This window comes from Coffea arabica, chromosome 9e, assembly GCF_036785885.1.
Source record: "Coffea arabica cultivar ET-39 chromosome 9e, Coffea Arabica ET-39 HiFi, whole genome shotgun sequence".
Taxonomy (NCBI): Eukaryota; Viridiplantae; Streptophyta; class Magnoliopsida; order Gentianales; family Rubiaceae; genus Coffea; species Coffea arabica.
Genome location: NC_092327.1, coordinates 3,943,183 through 3,959,738, shown reverse-complemented (window position 1 = coordinate 3,959,738; position 16,556 = coordinate 3,943,183). Strand labels below are relative to the sequence as shown.

The window sequence follows — 16,556 nt, the reverse complement described above, 5'->3', positions numbered from 1 at the left end:
TATTAGCTAAGCTATTAAAAATATTAGCTAAGGTATATTACTATAACAATCAGTTTTGGTTTTTTCTACTATTAAAAAATATTAGCTAAGGTATATTACCTAAGCTAGGGTATATTACATTTCTAAACTCTTAAAAATATTAGCTAAACTAGACAAATTTATTAGCAACAGGTATATTAGCTAGGCAATAGGTATATTACTGCATGAAATTTGTTGATGTTATAGCTAACTTTGGAGTCATCCGTTCAATAGATTAGCTAAAGTTTCGTTTGGACAGGTGGTGTACTAGGTTTCATCGACAGCCAAAATACAAATATGGATAACAGTTGGAATAATTGGGGATCGTCTTCGAATAATGCTGATGATGATGACGACGACTGGCAACTCATCCAATGGGCGACGGTTATTCTATTCAACCCTGTGGCTGAACGTCTAGCAGGATATATATTGCCGGGCGTATGTGGCCGAAGTGATTAATGGTCATCCTGCAAGAGTACTTGAGAACTGTAGAATAACGGTGGATAGCTTCATGCGCTTATGTGACATTCTTGTGAGTGGAGGATATGTACCGCAAAATCCCCAGAAAAGAGTCCTCATAGAGGAAGCAGTGTGCATGACATTAGTTATGTTAAGCCACAATCATCGAATGCGGTGCCTGGCTGAACGATTCCAACATTCCCCGGAGACCATCTGCCGGAACATTCATGAGGTGTTACGGGGGCTTTGTGAGTTGGGAAAAATTCTCATTCGTCCAAGAGGACATAACGAAGTGCATCCTAAGATTTACACTGATCGGAGATTTGCCCAGTGGTTTACGGTAAAATAGTATAAAGTATTGCTTACCCTTTGGTTCCAACACGCTGTGCATTAATATCCAATTATCGTGTCAAATTTCATTATGCATTTACCAACTAACTAGCTTATCAAATGTTCAAGAATGCTATAGGTGCATTAGATGGTACACATGTTCCAGCACATCCGCCACCTGGACAGCAAACGGCGTACACGAATAGGCATGGACAAGCAACTCAAAATGTACTAGCCATTTGTGATTTTGATATGCGCTTTTCATATATTTATGCTGGTTGGGAAGGAAGCGCCCATGATGCACGTGTCTTGGACGGAGCACTAACAGGACCTACACATTTTCCGATGCCCCCTCCAGGTGCATGACAATATTTTTATAAATTTTTGTCCAATTATGTGCTTGGCACTGTATGTGAGTGAATGACTAAAGAAATCGTAGTGTGTACTTACTTATTTTTTACCTTTATTCCACTTTATTTTGTAGGAAAATACTACCTTGTGGACTCGGCATATAGAAATGTTCCTGGATTTCTTGCACCTTATCGTGGAACACCTCGACAACCTGCACAGGGTCGGCGTGGGTGTTCCTCCCCGAAGCAACTTTTCAATACTCGTCACTCATCACTTAGAAATGTAATTGAGAGATGCTTTGGGGTGCTTAAAAGGAGATTCACCATCCTACGCGGTCCTGTACCTAATTTTTATATGAGTACACAAATAAATGTGGTGATAGCTTGCTGCACTCTACACAATTTCATACGGGACGAATTACCAGATGATGACATATTCAATGATCATGAGCAAGAGATGGATATCGAAGGAGAAGGTGGGGTCCCGCCAATGCCAGAAATTCAACCCCTAAGTGCCTCGCAAGAAGAGGTCAATGAATGGCATGAAATGAGAGATGCAATGGCAAATGGAATGTGGAATGCGTATCGGAGTGCGAGGCGAAGGTGAGGGATTAGAAGCGAATGACTACTGTGTGTTACTACTAGTGTGATGCGAATAAGGTTAATCCAAGTACTACTGCATCATTTTAAATTCCTCAAAATTTGCTTGTTTGTGTCATGTCTGTATGTTTCCTAATTCCTTTATGCTTGCTTCACAAGTGTGAGACCACGTCTCTGTATTGAAAGTACTGTAATCTATATTTAATTTGGTATATCATAATTTTATGAAGAACTATTTCGTCGCCGCAAAATAAAATCACATAATATCAACTTTCATTCAAAGAGGTTGCAATTTGAGGTGAATAATGTGATATAACCAAAAAAGCGGTGTTTAGAAAAAATTTAATACTTGCAGAATAGAATATATATTATCCAAACGCGAATCCTATATTGTATTCTCATTAAATCGACTATCCATACGGGATTGAGTTATTCTTATTCGGTCAGACTATTTGACCGAATAATCACAAATTATTCAATGGAATACTCATAATCCATACACAACCATAGTTAATTTGGGAAAGTATCTAAATACACAAGTGCAATAATTATAATTGTGTGTATTCATATAATAAATTAGGTGTAATTCAAGTGTATTAACGAGTGTTGATGGCTCCTGTTAGCTTAATCCTTTTTTTAAAAAAAATTTGAGAAGTACGTGTCTACCTAAAACAAATGCACCAAAATCTTTGTATTTGGCACACTCTTTAGGTAAGAGGTTTAGTGAAGTTAAAGAAAACAAAAAAAGAGGTTTAATGAAGTTAATTGCAATTCAATTAAGAGCACATAATGTGATTATATCGAGTTTTTGAAACATCCAACTTCTTCCACAAATCTAATACACATTTTGCTTAATGCATCTAGAGTTCTCAAAATAACATTCATTGAAGTCAAAGAAAAATACAGATCCATTTTGTCAATTAAGAAACAAAGAAAGTATACATATGTTTGCTAACTAACAATTTAGGCTCCATTTAGATTTAAAGTGTTTTTGAAAAATTATTTTTGTTTTTCAAATCTATAGAAATGAACTCTAAAAACAACTCCAAAAACACAACATCTCAAATATACTTAAAAATAACCAAAAAAAAATCCCACCTTTCTTCTTCCACACACTACGCACCACTACCCATTACCCTCCACCACCACCCTCCCTCCTCCACCACTGCCACCACCCTCCCCTTTAGATTTCAGGTCAAAATACTATTGAGATTGCATGACGCATTAGGAAGGAAAGTATATTATATCACACATACATTTTTAATCACTAATATCATTCAGACTTCAGATGGACACAATTGGGATGTGTATGTTGATTTTTACACATTTTCTATGTACAAGCTAATACTTCTTGAAGTCTTTCAATACCAAAAAAATCAGAACAATTGGTTTGATATGATAATACTGCTCATGAAATCCTCTCACTAGCAAATCAACCGATTTTTCTTGTTGTCATAAGGAATTATAATATGTGATAAAAGAGTTAATAGAAACATAAGAGAGAAAAAGGATCCCGACATTATTACTTTAACATTAGTATTCATCTTTCGATTGGGATGAGACGAATATAAAATTGAAATCCACCATAGTTTAATTAACCACAAATATAAATAAATAAATAAATGACAACATACGAAAATGGAAAGAAAGAATCAATAAATGAGATTAAAAGTAATTGGTAAGTATATGAACAAAGGTTCCCAAGAGAACTAAAAACAAAATGATGTCAACATGAAGAAGATATTGTTCCTTGAGTTGACCGAGATGGTAGAATTGGTGTCATGCCTTCCTGCTAGTTCGGGTTCGAATCTCTCTTGGGACATTCGCGCGTTGCATAGTTTAGTGCGTCTTAACTCTCCGTTTGGTTCGTGTGCTATTGCATGGGGTGGATTTATCTAGTGCGCATTCTTGAATAGCAACTGCGGGTTGCTTATCAACAAAAAATAAAAAATAAAAAATGAAGAGTATATCCATGAATACTTCATGATGACATCCGACATCATCTTTTCTTATCACTGGAATTGATAAAGAAATGTGTGTGCGCTAATCCATACAGATTGACACATAAAACAGAATACTTTTGTTTAACTTTTTTTTTTATTGTTTCAAGACCTCAACATTGTAATTTAAGTTGGATTTTTAGTGATACGAAGATAATTCTAATTAAACAAAAGATAAATCCAATTGTTATCAATACACTTTTATGCATATTGGTTACCTACAATTTTCTGTCTTGTACGCGTTTTGAAACTTTTATTGGCCCAACTTCAACTTACATTATTTTCTGAATGCTCCTCCAGATTGCCAAGTATATTTTAGAAGAAAATACTGGCAAAAGTACAATTTGGGCCATAACAAATTTTAGAATATTTTAATGCAAAATAAATAAGCACTTTTTAGTTCTTTGTTTTTTGACTGAGAATAATTAACGAAAATCTTTAGCAAAATTGTCATATTGTCTTTTGGTTGTATCTTCAAATTTCTTTAGGCAACTCAATTGGATACTGTCTAGTCTTTTCCTGAAACAACGACCAATTCGAATAATATTTCTATCGATTTCTTTACACTTCATAATTACGTTCTGCTCTTTATTTCGACTATATTTGATTGTGGGATTAATGCCAAATTTTCACCCCTTACATATTCAACAATTTTCACTTTACACCCTGCCCTCTTATTTTTGAATATTTTATTTTCCGCACTCTTAATTTTGAATACTTTACACCTTAAAATCATTAGAATATGCCATAGTACACTCTAAATTCTGTTATGGGCACATTGCACCCATCATCAAAATATTTTTCCTGTACTTTCATTCATAATATTCAAGATTATAGTAATTTGGGATAAATTAGAGCACTGTGCTGTAATGTGTTGAAAATCACTACAAAAAAAGTATTTTTTATGACAAAGTTTTTGTGATTAGTCCTTTATCCTATTCAGATATAAGAAGCAGTTTGTGGGGGAAGAGGTTAAGTACTGATAAATTTCTTCTACCTCATGGAAGGGTAAATTAGTGATTTAGGATTGGTTGCTTAAATAAATTGGTTTAGCATATTGTAAAACGGTTTAACGCATGGGAAAATGGGGGAAGGGGGAATTGTGTTGGATGGTAAGGTAGGAGGGATTGTTATTAAGAGATTCTGAATTCAAAATTTCTCACTTACAAATTTTTAAAAAAATATAATGCATGGAAAAATGGTAAATTACTTTCTCAGCCTTTTGGTAAGTTTTTATAATTATATTTTATCATTTAACTGACTTTATACTCTTGGACTTTTGTTTGAAGAAGTTGCCTTTACTACAACCTCATCAATAAATCATTTACTGGAAGTGTGACACAATCGATAGGGTGGGAGTTAGTGGAGGAGTTCAATCTCTCAGCCATTACCAGAGTAACCTCCATTGGTGAAATAATTCTCTTCTGCCCTATATGTTGTTGAAATAATTCTCTTGTACCTCTTACAAGTATGTTGTTTGCTTCGCATTGGATAAGAAATTGGGAAGGATCGTAAGTAGGAGATATCAGATTTAAAACTTTTTATTTAAAAAAAATTAAAAGAAAATGTAATGCATAGGAAAATGGTAAATTGATTTCGCAGTCTTTGGGTTACATTTTTATTCTTCAAGTGGACTTTATGCTCTCCGGCTTTTGGGCTCTTTATGCTGTTAGGCTTTTTGGCTTTTGTTTAAATAAGTTGCCTCCACTAGGGGTGGACATGAGTAGGGTACCCGCCCCTAACAAGATATGGCTGATCCGATCCTAAAATATCGGATCAGCTATTTTGTGACCTTAACCCGCTCCTAATATTGAGCGGGTATTCGAAAAAAAAGGGCGGGTCATAGGGTACCCGCCCCTAAATAAAAAAAACTATTTCCAATAAAAATATTTTTCACTTAATATCAACATGTTTTTCAATCAAAAAAAGCATGCTTTCCAATTAACATTGATAGAGATATTATAATCAAAATCCATACATCACCATTCTCACACATTTCATCCAATAATCAAACTGATTTCATAAATTTAGTACATATTATAATTATAATATCTAATAGATAAAACGAAATGTTATGATAATTTTGAGTACATCACCATTCTCACGCATTTCATCCTTCTACAACATAACAAACACAAGGATAATAAGTATATGACAACTTTTCCAAGTATAACAAACACAAGGATAAAACGAAGTTTTATGATAATTTTGAGTACATCACCATTCTCACGCATTTCATTATTTTACAACATAACAAACACAAGGATAATAAGTATATGACAACTTTTCCAACTTCCTTAAGGATATTATGGTACAAGAGTGCATCCAAAATGAGTCAATTGTGGAATCAAGTTCGAAAAAGAATTGAACAGAGCTAATAATTTTTGAAGAAAGTATAACCAAAATAATCTTGAAAAATTTTCCCCAATTGTCTTACATCTTTGGAATAGACCTTGTTGCATTAAAGGTGATGAAAAAGAAAAATAAATTTCTTGCACTAAAATAAAGGAGACAAATTTAAGAGACACAATTGCAATAAAATAAATAAATAAATGAAAGACACAAATGTTTTAATTATCTAGCTAACAGAAAATTGGAGCTCCAAACACAAATTTTTGATTGAATTGATGAAAAATTTGCAGGAAAGATCGATGGAAGTAGAATAAAAATGAAAAATGATGAAAAGGATGAACAATTTTTATGATAGAGTTTCACAAATTTTTCTTTGTTTTATTCATTTGGTTCAGGTTTCACCAAAAATATTCATTTTTTTTTGACAAGATGAGGAGAGACGAATCATATGAGATTAAAATATGAGGTTGTGAACCAATTTACTTACACTTAGGATTAAAAATTATAAAATTATATAATGAACCCTTATTTTTTTAATATTTATATAATATACCCTGCGGGTCGGGTACCCGCGGATTTTTATTTTGTTGATCCGTATCCGTATCCGTTTTTGCGGGTACTCGACCCGCATCTGCCCCGCTAAGAAAAATCGGATCGAATATCCTATTTTCCGATCGGATCGAATTGGTTAGTCGGGTTTCGGATCGGATCGGATTTTTTGCCCACCCCTAGCCTCCACTACAAACACATGAATGAACCATTTAACGGAATTAAGTCACAATTGATAGGGTGGGAGTAACTGGAGGAGTTCAATTTCTCAGCCAGAGTAAGCTCCATTGGAGAAATAATTTCTCTTCTGCCCCCTTACAGGTATGTTGTTGCTTCCCATTGTTGTAATTTCTTTTTTTTTTAATCGTTTACTGATTTACAGATGATCAAGCAAGTGTACCCTTGTGCCTCAGTTTTTTTTTAAGAAATTGAGATTTAAAAGGCTTCTGGGTATCTGTGTAATTTAGACTTTGTCATTAAATTCTAATGGCAAGCCCTCTATTTATGATTGAGTTTATTGTGGGTTATTGAGAAAAGAAGAATCATGAATCTATATAGTGTATATATATATATGTATATAAGAGTAGATATTTTAATCTTTGTCACTTCTATGTACATGTCTAATTAAAAACAATTAACAGATTATACATCACTTGAGTTTTATCCATATTAAATTCTATTTGGATTATATTATATGTTTAAAAATTATATCTAATTTTAAAATAACTTTAAAAAATAACAAATCTTATCTTAATGATATTTTTTTAAAAAAAACTAATCTTATCTTAATGATTCTGCTTTCTATTAAATTATTACATATAGAACTATAGTAAAACCTTTTTCAAGTTACAATTATTAAAATCTTACATATTCCAAATTACTTCTTTAATCACAATTATTGAAATGTTACGTATCCGAAATTACTTTCTTTCACCACCATATTGTTGATTAGTATTGAAATTGTTCATCATTTCTTCCCTGAATTGAATTAACATAGTGTAAAAAAGAGAATTAACTGTTACACTGATAGATTTATTACCAATATTGTTGAAAACTGAATATTTATTGCTGAAAAAAATGAATTGCTAGATTTTTTTTCTACTTAATTAAATATGAATATATAGTTCTAGATATATGGTCATTACAAAAACTTAAATTATCTGAAAAAATATTTGTAAAAAATAAATATCTACCAAATTTTTGATATGGGGTACATGATTTGATATATACAATTATATTATAATGAAAGTATATAAACAAATTTTTAAAAATTAGTAAATAATTAAACGTTTAAAATACATTAATTTTTTAAAGTTAATATAGATGAATATGTATGATTGTTGTTAATTTTTGTATTTAAATTATTTATATTTGTATAAATTCACAATAAATAAATAAAAAGACGTGCTAAAGTACGGACAAAAATCTAGTTAGTAGGAAAACATAGCATTAGTGGAAACATGGCTTCACAGCGTGCATCCTGTAAGCCAGTTTGTCAATTCGATGCTAATTGGAATTCGTTCATCGCTCACGCTATTGCAGAATTCTTGTTTCGAAGGTTTGTGGTAACAACGACTTTTGTTTGAGTGTAATTCTCAAGATTGTAGTTTCCATATTACTATTCCAGTGCAAAGTCAAGATTTTACGTAATTCATTGATAAGACAATTTTCATTTGAAATCCTTGCTCTACCCCTCCGGGAGTCAGCATTTTGACGGTGGCGGGAGTCAAAAATAGCCATGGGGAAGAGAACGGAGCCGCCTACCTTTTGTCTGACATGTACTACAAGTCAACTTCCATTCGGTTCAAACACCTCAACAATGACAACATTCAATGGTCGTTGGAAACAAAAGCATAATTTTAAGGTTAAAGTTGCGCTTGATAAAACTGAAGTTGAAATTTAAATTTATTAATTTATTAAATTATTAAATATTAAATTTAATATATTTAAATAAATATTACATTCGATGATAAGTGAATAAGTTATCACTTAATTTTGGAAACAAGTTTTGTCTAAAATATTTAGTGCTATTTAATTAATTCGGATGTTCAATTTTTTGTTATCAAACGGTTTGAATATGTTAAGACCTGAACCCATTAACTTTAAATGCTGAATTGGATTATCAAACATGGCCTAAATTGCAATTTTTCTCCATAAACCACAAACAGTTACACTTTGCCTCCCCTAATTAATTTTTTAGGCAGTTTACCCGCTCTTTCGTGTTTTGAAACAAATCCCTTATTTTAGCTATATTTTAATTTCCTTCCTCATTTCCCTCCTCTCTAACACTGGTTATGAGATTCTGTATGATTATGAAGCATGTAATCCATCCAAACCAAAAGCAACGGCATTTTTTCCTAATTAAAAGCCCCACCTCATATTTTGCTCATCTCCTTGATAGGGACTGCATTGATTGATTTACTGTAGTGACAAGGTGAACAGCAAGTTTGATTGTTAACTTTTAACTTTTAAGACTAGCTTAGTGAATTCCCTCACTTCGGCAAAGAAGAAGAAGAAGGATTCTCAATTGAACTGCCAAAAACATTTGAATAGATAATTTTTTCAAAAAAAAATTTCGCTCATATCATAAACGCATTTCCCAATTCATCTTTTTATATTCTCAACCATTTTTTTATCTCACATATATCACATCATAAAAGTGCTACAGTAATTATTCCAAATAATTATTTGAAATAATACTCTATCCAAACAAAGCCAATTAGGGGAGGCAAAGTGTAATTGTTTTTGCAGTTTATGGAGAAAATTTTCAGTTTAACCTATAAAATTATTCTTTTGTTTCCAGCTGCGATTGACTTTTGTCATTGTCGAGGTATTTGAACCAAACCGAACTTGACTAGTAGCACATGTTAGACAAAGGTAGGTTGCTCCATTCTCATCACGATGACTAATTTGCTTACCGCCACTGGCAAATACTGACTCCCGGACAGGCAGAGTAAAGATTTCAAATGAAAATTGTCCTATCAGTGAATTAGTTAAAATCTTGACCTTAATCTGGAATAGTAGTATGGATACTATAATCTTGAGAATTACAGTCATCCAAAAGTCGTTGATACAATCTTCTTTAATAGTTGCAGTTACAATTGCAAAAGCTTTTCACCAATATTTGCTCATTTTTTATTCTGATTCCTGAAACCTCGGTAGTGCTTTCTCCATTCTTCACCTTCGATTTCAACAATGGATACAAACTCAACTGAGATACTCCATGACTTCTCTCCCATGATCCGAGTATACAGGGATGGCCGAGTTGAAAGATTAGTAGGCAAAGATATTGTAGCTGCATCAGTGGATCCAGAAACCAGAGTTGAATCTAAAGATGTCCAAATATCACCAGAACTAGACATATCTGCTAGGCTTTACCTGCCCAAAAACGCCCAACAGGATATAAAACTTCCTCTTCTGCTCTACTTCCACGGTGGAGGTTTTTTGGTCGAATCTGCCTTCTCTCTTGCATATCACACGCACCTTAACACAGTTGTTGCAGAAGCTGGTGTTGTAGCAGTTTCAATTAACTATCGGCTCGCACCCTCTACCTACAGCTTATGAAGATTGTTGGATTGCAGTCAAATGGGTTGCCTCTCATTCGAATGGCAAGGGTCCTGAGATATGCCTCAGGGATTATGCTGACTTTGATAGGGTGTTTTTTGGCGGGGACAGTGCTGGGACTTAGCACATAACATGGCGTTATGTTGAAGATTGGAGTCGAGAAACTGAATTATATCAGTAGGGAAGATAGAAGAAGAGAAATCAGGAGGGAGAAAGAAGAAGAATTTCAGAGGGAGGAGGGAAAAGTTAATGAGAGAGACTGAGATATTATTGAGAAGAGAATTAAGCAACAATGAATCTGATGCTTATTACAATTGCAGATGTAATACTTATACAAATCCTAGTGTTGTTTCAAATACCAGATTGCTAGCAATTAACTAATTTTCCCGCCAAAACTCTTCATTCTGTTAGGACCAGGCTTGGTCACGTGATTCTTCCCCTGTGCTCCCATTTCTCATGCTACCTCCTCTGCTGACTCTTTCTGGTAGTTAGTTTAATAGCTTCCCATGAATTCAGGTCATAACAAATGCCTTCCCCTAAAAATAATCCTAGTCTCTAGGATTGATTAAATTGGAAAGTAGGGAATTGAGCATGAATGAATGTCCAATCTTCCCAGGTGGCTTCCTCAGGTTCCATGTTTTCCCATTGCACCAACACCTGTTCGACCTCTTGCCCTTTTCTAAAGATTGTCCTCTGGTCTATAACTGCTGAGGGAGCAACACCAAACTCCCCATCATCATTTAGGGTAGGCAAGGCAGTGCTAAGAGGAGCCCCCTTAGGTGACTTCTTGAGTAAGGAGACATGGAAAACAGGATGTATGGTTGATCCTGCTGGTAACTTCAACCTGTAAGCTACAGTCCCCAACTTTTGCTCTACTTGATATGGCCCATAATACTTAGCCGCCAGTTTTATGTTCCTTCTTACAGCTACAGAAGTTTGTCTGTAAGGCTGAAGCTTCAAATAAGCCCATTCTCCTACTTCAAATTCCCTGTCACTCCTCCCTTTATCTGCCATTTGTTTCATCCTGTTCTGAGCCTTCAACAGATTCTCCTTGAGCAAGGAGTTCCAGCCCACTCGTTCTTGTGCCCAATCCTCCACTGCAGCTACTAGTGTGCTATCAGGCCTCAGGTTCATCTGAGTAGGCTTGTAACCATACAAGGCCTGAAAGGGAGACATTTGTAAGCTATTATGGTGGTTAGTGTTGTACCACCACTCTGCAGCAGGTAGCCATTTCCTCCATTTCCCTGGTTGATACATGCACATACTTCTCAGGTAATTTTCCACACACCTATTCACCCTCTCAGTCTGTCCATCAGACTGAGGATGATATGCAGATGACAGATTTAATTCTGTGCCTAGCATTTTGAAGAGCTCTTGCCAGAACAAGCTAGTAAAAGCCTTGTCCCTATCAGAGACAATGTGTGTTGGTAGGCCATGCAACCTAAAAATCTGATCAAAGAATGCCTCTGCGACACTTTTAGCAGTATAGTGAGAGGTCATTGGAATAAAATGGGCGTATTTAGTGAATCTGTCCACCACCACGTAGATCACATTACAACCAAAGGACTTGGGTAATCCTTCTATGAAATCCATAGAAATTTGTTGCCAAGCTTGGTCAGGTATGGCCAGTGGCTGCAGCAAACCTGGATAGGGGCAATTTTCATTTTTGCTCCTTTTGCAGACCTCACAGCTCTGTACATATTGCTCCACTTCCTTCTTCATTCCAGGCCAGTATAGATAACTCTTAATCCTCTGATAAGTACCAAGATTCCCAGAATGTCCCCCAAGACTAGAATCATGAAAACAGGAAACCAGCCTTTGTCTTAATTCAGAATCTGCTCCTATCCACACCCTTCCTTTGAACCTTAGAATTCCCTGGTTATAGGAGTAATCTGGTAATGCGTCAGCTCCCATAGCTAACTTCAGCAGAACCTCCTTGGCCATCTCATCACTGTTGTAGCTCTCAGCTACCATGGTCAACCACTGAGGCTTGATGGCAGTGATAGTATGCACAGATGTTTCTGCTATATTCTCCAAGTCACCCCTCCTTGACAAGGCATCAGCAACTATATTCTCCTTCCCTTTTCTGTATTGAATCTCATAATCCATTCCCATAAGTTTAACCAGCCATTTTTGTTGGAGAGAGGTGTTAATTTTCTGATCCAACAAGTATTTGAGACTCTCATGATCAGTTTTGATAATGAAATGGTGTCCCATCAAGTAGTGTTTCCACTTGTGAACTGCAGTGATGAGTGATAAGAGTTCCTTCTCATAGGTAGACCTGGCTTGATTATTCTGTCCCAGTACTTGGCTGTAATAAGCTATTGGCCTCCCCTGTTGCATTAGAACAGCACCAATGGCTTTCTGACTGGCATCAGTTTCCAGCAGGAATGGCTTTGAGAAGTCAGGTAATGCCAACACTGGTGCTGCACTCATTGCCAGCTTCAATTGTTGGAATGCAGTTTCTGCAGCAGTACTCCATGCAAATTGATCCCTTTTTAGCAGTTCAGTAAGAGGCTTAGCAATCTCCCCATACCCCTTAACAAACCTCCTATAGTAACCTGTCAAGCCCAAGAATCCTCTGAGAGCCTTTACACAGGAGGGCGTTGGCCAGGACAGCATAGCTTCCACCTTGGATGGATCAGTTTTCACCCCTGCACTAGTAATTATGTGTCCCAGATACTCTACTTGGTCTTGACCAAAAGAGCACTTAGATATCTTTGCAAACAAAGAGTGTTGTCTCAGGGTTTCCAAAACTATGGATAAGTGGTGTAGGTGACTCTTGGAGTCTGGACTATAGATTAAAATGTCATCAAAGAACACAAGAACAAATTTCCTTATATAAGGTTCAAAGACAGAGTTCATTAGTGCTTGAAAGGTGGCTGGGGCGTTTGTTAGACCAAATGGCATGACAAAGAATTCATATAGACCAGAATGAGTCCTAAAAGCAGTTTTATGGATGTCAATCAGGATTCATCCTGATTTGGTGATAGCCCGATCTCAGATCAATTTTAGAAAAAATCTTGGCTCCATATAATTCATCCAATAAATCATCTATAATAGGTATAGGAAATTTATCTTTAATAGTGAGGTTGTTCAGTTGCCTATAATCAATACAAAGCCTCCAGCTCCCATCTTTCTTTTTTACTAAAAGAGCAGGTGATGCAAAGGGGCTATGGCTAACTTGTATAAGGCCAGAGTTCAACATATCTTTCACCTGTCTGTCAATCTCATTTTTTTGTACATGAGGGTATCTGTAGGGAGGAATTTTGAATGGTTGGGCATCTGGTTTGAGGGGAATTTGGTGATCATGGCATCTATTTGGGGGAAGGGTGTTTGGTTCTGCAAAGACATCATCATACTTAGCCAACAACTTAGTAAGAGAATCTGGTTCAGAAATTACCTGTGAGTTGTGAATCTTCACCATACATGCTTGCTGCAATGCCTTCCTGATCTTGTGTTTGACATACTTGTGAGCTGAGGGACCTTGCTGCATCCTTAAGTTTGCATTGTTGGAGTCTCCATTTAGCACCACTTGCTCCCCTCCTTTTTCAAAAGACAGATTCAGCTTCTTGAAATCAAAAGTAATAGGACTATAGGACTTCATCCAGTCAACTCCAAGGATCAAGTCATAAGGCTCCAGGTCCAATACAAACACATCGTGTGCAAATCTGTGGCCCTGCATGCTCCACTGCATCCCTGGAATCCACTGGTCACATGTCAACTCCTTGCCATCAGCTATCTTGACCTTGAAGGGCCTGTGGTTCTGTACCCTTTCTGGAAATTGCTGAGCCACACTCCTCCTGATGAAGCAATTAGTACTTCCCCCATCAAGCAGGATTGTCAAGTGCTGGTTCATATATTCCCCTTGCATTTTGATAATGCTTGAGGATAATTCCCCTGACAGTGCATGCAAGGTTAGCATCACCTCATGCTCTTGCTGAGTTCCCATGTATTCAATAACCTCCTCCTCTTCTGCTGTGTGATTTTCCTCACCCTTCTCCTCCTCCCCTACTATCATCATGTGGATCCCCTTGCTTTTGCAATTGTGACCTGGACTAAATCTTTCTCCACACCTGAAACATAGGTTGTGATCCTTCCTGTACTGGAATTCAGTGGGGGAGATTTTCTTGAAAACTTGCTGTGAATTAGACTTCCTGTTGAATTCTGTTGGTGATGTTCCCGCTTGTCTTGCTCCCGGATCCTGAGCTCCATTTCCTCCTTTGTTAATTCCAAATGAGGTTGAGTGCATGGTATTTCTGAGTATAGGCCTACTGGACTTGTGAACCAGATCCAAGTGATGTTCCTGCCATCTGGCCATCTCAAAGGCAGACTGTAGACTGTCTGGCCTGTGCATCTTCACGGCAGATTTAATTTCCCCCTTCAGTCCACTTAAGAAACTAGAAATGTAGTAGGATTCAGTCAGTTCTGGCATCTGGATCATTACAATAGACCTCAACTCCTCAAACTTCTCCTGGTAAGCCAAAACAGTGGAGGTTTGATTGAGTTTGCTAAACTCTTCCACTGCATCAGCCTCTCCCACAGTGCTGAACCTCCTACATATTTCTGATCCAAAATCCTTCCATTGGACTATTCCCCTATCTTTTTTGAAATTCTGATACCAGAGATCCGCCTTTCCTTCTAAGTGCAGTTCCACAAGGTCCATCTGCTGCTCCTCAGTAGTGCGAAATAGTTGGAAAAATTTCTCACACTTCCTGACCCACTCCTTAGGACTGTGGCCATCAAATCTGGGGAAATCCAACCTGGGGACCCCCATGGGCCAGTGTTGCCCCTCTCCTCTAGAGGAATTGCCAAATTCACCATGCCTGGTATTCGAATTTCCCGCATTTCGATTGTTAGGAGTCCTTTCTGCAGAACCATTAGGATTTCCCAAAATGCCTTTGTCCCCCTGCAAACTTCTCAAAATCGAGCTGATCTGGCTACTCACAAAGTTCTTCAGTTCTGCGCTATTTGCTTCCAGTAAGGACCGCATCTCCCTTTGATTAACTTCCAACTTTTCCTCCATGACCTGCTTGTCTGCTATCATGGAATCGAGAACCGCTTGAATCCTGGCATCCTGTTTCCTAAGCTGCTCTTCGAAGCTTTTCATGCGTGTACCTTCTGCCATTATGGATTGTGGAAGAACTTGCAATCCGAGGACCGCAAGCTCTGATACCACTGTTGAAGATTGGAGTCGAGAAACTGAATTATATCAGTAGGGAAGATAGAAGAAGAGAAATCAGGAGGGAGAAAGAAGAAGAATTTCAGAGGGAGGAGGGAAAAGTTAATGAGAGAGACTGAGATATTATTGAGAAGAGAATTAAGCAACAATGAATCTGATGCTTATTACAATTGCAGATGTAATACTTATACAAATCCTAGTGTTGTTTCAAATACCAGATTGCTAGCAATTAACTAATTTTCCCGCCAAAACTCTTCATTCTGTTAGGACCAGGCTTGGTCACGTGATTCTTCCCCTGTGCTCCCATTTCTCATGCTACCTCCTCTGCTGACTCTTTCTGGTAGTTAGTTTAATAGCTTCCCATGAATTCAGGTCATAACACGTTAAGGGTTGGACTGGAGAAACTGGACGGCTTTAATCTGGATGGGATTTTTCTCAATTGTCCTTATTTTTGGGGGAAAGAGCCAATCGGTATTGAGCTAACGAAATTACAGGCAAAGGCCTATGTTGAGGGCATCTGGCATTATGTTCACCCAAAATCTGCAGGGGTTGATGATCCATTGCTGAATCCTGGGATGGAACCAAACCTTCCGAGGCTAGGCTGCAAAAGGGTGCTGATTTATGTTGCTGGAAAGGATATTCTGAAAGATAGGGGGTGGCTTTATAAAGAGGCTTTGGAGAAGAGTGAGTGGGGTGGAGATGTGGAGGTTGTGGAGGTTGCAGGGGAAGATCATGTCTTCAATTTGTTTTTTCCCAAGGGGGAGAATGCTTTGTTGTTGTTGTTGAAAAAGTTGGCTAATTTCATCAACAAGAATGGTGTGTAGATGCATATTTAAGTGGATAATCACTTTGATTACTGTCATTCTCTGCATCGTTTGTGTACTTGTTTGAAATTCATTTAGTCTTGTTAATGAAAAGCTCATATACAAGTGTTTGTTTCAAAATATATGAATAGCATCCATAATTTCCTTCTCCATTTCTGACCATACGTTAGATATTTTGTCGAATAATCATTTGTAATGGTGAGAAATAAATGATGTGATATACAAAAATGATTCCACAGAGGAAATGTATTCACGCATGCAAATCATTATCAGTCCATGTTTTTATTGATAAGTAGCTTCTAAACTATTGAGACTTCAACTTCTCATT

General features: G+C 36.7%; 1 long non-coding RNA gene and 1 pseudogene across 1 annotated transcript; both read left to right on the top strand.

Annotated features, from left to right (window-relative positions):
- The first annotated feature begins 455 nt into the window (after positions 1 to 455).
- Positions 456 to 1,989, top strand: LOC113710078 (uncharacterized). Its single transcript, XR_011821497.1, has 3 exons — positions 456 to 817; positions 947 to 1,165; positions 1,292 to 1,989. It is a non-coding gene; the product is annotated as an uncharacterized lncRNA (long non-coding RNA).
- Positions 1,990 to 9,853: 7,864 nt separating this feature from the next.
- Positions 9,854 to 16,228, top strand: LOC113710079 (probable carboxylesterase 7; annotated as a pseudogene).
- Positions 16,229 to 16,556: the final 328 nt, after the last annotated feature.